Source organism: Taudactylus pleione, unplaced genomic scaffold (assembly GCF_031769625.1).
Source record: "Taudactylus pleione unplaced genomic scaffold, aTauple2 ptg002260l, whole genome shotgun sequence".
Classification (NCBI taxonomy): domain Eukaryota; kingdom Metazoa; phylum Chordata; class Amphibia; order Anura; family Myobatrachidae; genus Taudactylus; species Taudactylus pleione.
Window position 1 is genome coordinate 237,414 of NW_028286651.1, and position 6,000 is coordinate 243,413.

Sequence of the window (6,000 nt, forward strand, 5' to 3'; positions counted from 1 at the left end):
TAAGCGGGCAGCTTTCCCTTCAGCCTGCTTTCTCACAGGCCCTTAGTAGGTAAGCGCTGGCTTTCTTGCTTGCTTTCGTGACTTGGGCAATGGCTGGCATCGGCGACGTCTATCACAGAATGGGAAGGGCTAGAGAAAGCCTTCATCGGGACAGCGCTCGTCTGCTCGGTGACATGGAATGGTGGCTCTCTTACTGTGGCCGGCTGAAAGCTTGGGCTGCGTTGAAGGCTTTCTTTCTTTTTCAGAGTCCAGGCCATGGGTGGAGGGATGATGGAAGCCAGGAACAAATTGTAGACTCAGACAGGTGTCTGGAATTAGCATTGGTGTTACACAACCATTCCTGTGCACTTCAGGTGCTGCTACTGCTGTGGTAACATTGGAGAAGTGGGCCCCCACAAAGGGCCTAGAGAAGATGGCCTCCTACTGGCCCCAGCTCCAACAGAGAAGAAGAAAAAAAGCAAAACATAGCTCCGAGTGTTCCAAGTCATCTGCCTTCCAGAGAGTGACCAGGCCCAAGCCTGCTCAGTTTGAGTGCTCAGACAAGATCAGGTACCTTCTGATTGGTGTGTCTCCAGGTGCCCGCACCAATCTAGCGTATCCTCTTCCGTTGGGTTCTGGCATCTTTCTTCCGCCAACAGCTGGTCTGTGGACTCACCAGGGACCATCAACCTGGGATGTTGTCATCATGTGGGAAATCGCAATCTTGACAGTCAAAAGGTCAATACCATCATGTCAATATGGCTAAAATGTCCACACCCCACATGTCAACACCTGCAAAATGCTGGCGCAGTCTAAATGACAACACATGAACTGTCGACACAGCTAAAATGCTGCCGTATGAAATAACGACACCGTCAAAATGTCCACAATAGAAATCTTAGGGTTAAGGTCTGGAATTGGGTGTCAACATTATGCACCTGTCAACATTTTGGCTGTCCACAATTTGAACATGTCGGCCTTTTGTTAGTGTCAACATTGTGGTTGTCAACATTCTGAGCATGAGGACATTTTGTCTGTCAATATGTTGTTCTTGTCGACATTACGGTGTCTATATAATGACTGTCAACATTGTTACTGTCGACAAAACATACCGAACTCGCATCAACCTTTAGCCAACCAGCTGATGCCGTTAAGGTCACCGCAGGTGAACATCTTGCGCTGCAGCCAGTTCCTATGTTTGCTGCGTGGCCATGTAGTAAAAAAAAGTGCAGACATGCAGGATTCACTATGACATTGCAGCCAAACAACAGATGCATTTTGGTTATGGCTCCAGACTTATGGCACTGACCTGATACTGGATAATATGGTGTCCAGCAATGTAGACCATCACTTTGAGGTCAGACACTTGGAAAGGGTGTGAGGAGGCCGTATAACGTGTGCGGTGGGTGACCCTTATAGTGCACAGTCCGTTGCAGCATCTGCTGAGAAATGACTGCGCCGGAAACCCTAGGTGGGACGTAAGGCGCTGCTAAGTGCGGCCTAGTTGTGTGTGCCCTGTCAGCCATGTTGGGAATGGGGTTGCTGCTGCTGAGAGAGTGCTAGATGCTTTGGGTTGTATGCATGAAAAAAGAAGTAGGTGACATAATGGTGAAGTTTGAGTGTAGTTTTGGAAAGAGCTGGATGTGCAGCAGTCATAAATAAGTGAATAAAGGCATGAATGAGTGAGTGAGTGAGTGAGTGAGTGAGTAAAAGAAAGAGAGAAGTGTGCATTTGAAAAAGTGAAGAAGATTGAGAAGCTGTGAAGAGCGACCCCTGCTGGTTGCAGAGTAAAAAAGCAAAAGCCTACAGCACCTGGTATTCCCAGGCGGTCTCCCATCCAAGTACTAACCAGGCCTGACCCTGCTTAGCTTCCGAGATCAGACGAGATCGGGCGTGTTCAGGGTGGTGTGGCCGTAGGCAGAGACCAGGCTCTCACTTGCTCCTTTTCTACTTGTCACCAGCAGCAGCCAGGATCCACCTCTCCAGCCCAGCTGCTCCTTGCTATTTACTACCTTCCACACGTTGCTTGCTGTCTGCATCACAGCACTGGGCTCTCTCCCTCCAACCCTCTCGTCTAGCCACATCTTGCTACTGCTGCTGCTGCCTCTTTAAGCCTTTTTTAGTCCCTCTTTTTTTCCTCCTTATTGCCCAACACAAACATACTCTCACAACCTGCCTTACTTTGGCTTACTTCTCTCATTCATTTTACTAATCAGCAGCATCTCAAACACGTTCTTCTATCTTCACAGATGTCTGGCCCCTAGCGCCCTACAGCGGCAAGGCAATCACACCTGGATGACTAAGCGGGCAGCTTTCCCTTCAGCCTGCTTTCTCACAGGCCCTTAGTAGGTAAGCGCTGGCTTTCTTGCTTGCTTTCGTGACTTGGGCAATGGCTGGCATCGGCGACGTCTATCACAGAATGGGAAGGGCTAGAGAAAGCCTTCATCGGGACAGCGCTCGTCTGCTCGGTGACATGGAATGGTGGCTCTCTTACTGTGGCCGGCTGAAAGCTTGGGCTGCGTTGAAGGCTTTCTTTCTTTTTCAGAGTCCAGGCCATGGGTGGAGGGATGATGGAAGCCAGGAACAAATTGTAGACTCAGACAGGTGTCTGGAATTAGCATTGGTGTTACACAACCATTCCTGTGCACTTCAGGTGCTGCTACTGCTGTGGTAACATTGGAGAAGTGGGCCCCCACAAAGGGCCTAGAGAAGATGGCCTCCTACTGGCCCCAGCTCCAACAGAGAAGAAGAAAAAAAGCAAAACATAGCTCCGAGTGTTCCAAGTCATCTGCCTTCCAGAGAGTGACCAGGCCCAAGCCTGCTCAGTTTGAGTGCTCAGACAAGATCAGGTACCTTCTGATTGGTGTGTCTCCAGGTGCCCGCACCAATCTAGCGTATCCTCTTCCGTTGGGTTCTGGCATCTTTCTTCCGCCAACAGCTGGTCTGTGGACTCACCAGGGACCATCAACCTGGGATGTTGTCATCATGTGGGAAATCGCAATCTTGACAGTCAAAAGGTCAATACCATCATGTCAATATGGCTAAAATGTCCACACCCCACATGTCAACACCTGCAAAATGCTGGCGCAGTCTAAATGACAACACATGAACTGTCGACACAGCTAAAATGCTGCCGTATGAAATAACGACACCGTCAAAATGTCCACAATAGAAATCTTAGGGTTAAGGTCTGGAATTGGGTGTCAACATTATGCACCTGTCAACATTTTGGCTGTCCACAATTTGAACATGTCGGCCTTTTGTTAGTGTCAACATTGTGGTTGTCAACATTCTGAGCATGAGGACATTTTGTCTGTCAATATGTTGTTCTTGTCGACATTACGGTGTCTATATAATGACTGTCAACATTGTTACTGTCGACAAAACATACCGAACTCGCATCAACCTTTAGCCAACCAGCTGATGCCGTTAAGGTCACCGCAGGTGAACATCTTGCGCTGCAGCCAGTTCCTATGTTTGCTGCATGGCCGTGTAGTAAAAAAAAGTGCAGACATGCAGGATTCACTATGACATTGCAGCCAAACAACAGATGCATTTTGGTTATGGCTCCAGACTTATGGCACTGACCTGATACTGGATAATATGGTGTCCAGCAATGTAGACCATCACTTTGAGGTCAGACACTTGGAAAGGGTGTGAGGAGGCCGTATAACGTGTGCGGTGGGTGACCCTTATAGTGCACAGTCCGTTGCAGCATCTGCTGAGAAATGACTGCGCCGGAAACCCTAGGTGGGACGTAAGGCGCTGCTAAGTGCGGCCTAGTTGTGTGTGCCCTGTCAGCCATGTTGGGAATGGGGTTGCTGCTGCTGAGAGAGTGCTAGATGCTTTGGGTTGTATGCATGAAAAAAGAAGTAGGTGACATAATGGTGAAGTTTGAGTGTAGTTTTGGAAAGAGCTGGATGTGCAGCAGTCATAAATAAGTGAATAAAGGCATGAATGAGTGAGTGAGTGAGTGAGTGAGTGAGTGAGTGAGTAAAAGAAAGAGAGAAGTGTGCATTTGAAAAAGTGAAGAAGATTGAGAAGCTGTGAAGAGCGACCCCTGCTGGTTGCAGAGTAAAAAAGCAAAAGCCTACAGCACCTGGTATTCCCAGGCGGTCTCCCATCCAAGTACTAACCAGGCCTGACCCTGCTTAGCTTCCGAGATCAGACGAGATCGGGCGTGTTCAGGGTGGTGTGGCCGTAGGCAGAGACCAGACTCTCACTTGCTCCTTTTCTACTTGTCACCAGCAGCAGCCAGGATCCACCTCTCCAGCCCAGCTGCTCCTTGCTATTCACTACCTTCCACACGTTGCTTGCTGTCTGCATCACAGCACTGGGCTCTCTCCCTCCAACCCTCTCGTCTAGCCACATCTTCCTGCTGCTGCTGCTGCCTCTTTAAGCCTTTTTTACTCCCTCATTTTTTCCTCCTTATTGCCCACACAAACATACTCTCACAACCGGCCTTACTTTGGCTTACTTCTCTCATTCATTTTACTAATCAGCAGCATCTCAAACACGTTCTTCTATCTTCACAGATGTCTGGCCCCTAGCGCCCTACAGCGGCAAGGCAATCACACCTGGATGACTAAGCGGGCAGCTTTCCCTTCAGCCTGCTTTCTCACAGGCCCTTAGTAGGTAAGCGCTGGCTTTCTTGCTTGCTTTCGTGACTTGGGCAATGGCTGGCATCGGCGACGTCTATCACAGAATGGGAAGGGCTAGAGAAAGCCTTCATCGGGACAGCGCTCGTCTGCTCGGTGACATGGAATGGTGGCTCTCTTACTGTGGCCGGCTGAAAGCTTGGGCTGCGTTGAAGGCTTTCTTTCTTTTTCAGAGTCCAGGCCATGGGTGGAGGGATGATGGAAGCCAGGAACAAATTGTAGACTCAGACAGGTGTCTGGAATTAGCATTGGTGTTACACAACCATTCCTGTGCACTTCAGGTGCTGCTACTGCTGTGGTAACATTGGAGAAGTGGGCCCCCACAAAGGGCCTAGAGAAGATGGCCTCCTACTGGCCCCAGCTCCAACAGAGAAGAAGAAAAAAAGCAAAACATAGCTCCGAGTGTTCCAAGTCATCTGCCTTCCAGAGAGTGACCAGGCCCAAGCCTGCTCAGTTTGAGTGCTCAGACAAGATCAGGTACCTTCTGATTGGTGTGTCTCCAGGTGCCCGCACCAATCTAGCGTATCCTCTTCCGTTGGGTTCTGGCATCTTTCTTCCGCCAACAGCTGGTCTGTGGACTCACCAGGGACCATCAACCTGGGATGTTGTCATCATGTGGGAAATCGCAATCTTGACAGTCAAAAGGTCAATACCATCATGTCAATATGGCTAAAATGTCCACACCCCACATGTCAACACCTGCAAAATGCTGGCGCAGTCTAAATGACAACACATGAACTGTCGACACAGCTAAAATGCTGCCGTATGAAATAACGACACCGTCAAAATGTCCACAATAGAAATCTTAGGGTTAAGGTCTGGAATTGGGTGTCAACATTATGCACCTGTCAACATTTTGGCTGTCCACAATTTGAACATGTCGGCCTTTTGTTAGTGTCAACATTGTGGTTGTCAACATTCTGAGCATGAGGACATTTTGTCTGTCAATATGTTGTTCTTGTCGACATTACGGTGTCTATATAATGACTGTCAACATTGTTACTGTCGACAAAACATACCGAACTCGCATCAACCTTTAGCCAACCAGCTGATGCCGTTAAGGTCACCGCAGGTGAACATCTTGCGCTGCAGCCAGTTCCTATGTTTGCTGCGTGGCCATGTAGTAAAAAAAAGTGCAGACATGCAGGATTCACTATGACATTGCAGCCAAACAACAGATGCATTTTGGTTATGGCTCCAGACTTATGGCACTGACCTGATACTGGATAATATGGTGTCCAGCAATGTAGACCATCACTTTGAGGTCAGACACTTGGAAAGGGTGTGAGGAGGCCGTATAACGTGTGCGGTGGGTGACCCTTATAGTGCACAGTCCGTTGCAGCATCTGCTGAGAAATGACTG

At 48.9% G+C, this 6,000-nt stretch overlaps 2 non-coding genes across 2 annotated transcripts; both read right to left on the reverse strand.

Moving 5' to 3' along the window:
- Positions 1 to 1,779: 1,779 nt before the first annotated feature.
- On the reverse strand, positions 1,780 to 1,898 carry LOC148431486 (5S ribosomal RNA). The gene has a single exon (XR_015877142.1). It is a non-coding gene; the product is annotated as a 5S ribosomal RNA (ribosomal RNA).
- A 2,168-nt stretch (positions 1,899 to 4,066) lies between these two features.
- LOC148431487 (5S ribosomal RNA) lies at positions 4,067 to 4,185 on the reverse strand. Its single transcript, XR_015877144.1, has one exon. It is a non-coding gene; the product is annotated as a 5S ribosomal RNA (ribosomal RNA).
- Between the last annotated feature and the right edge of the window lie 1,815 nt (positions 4,186 to 6,000).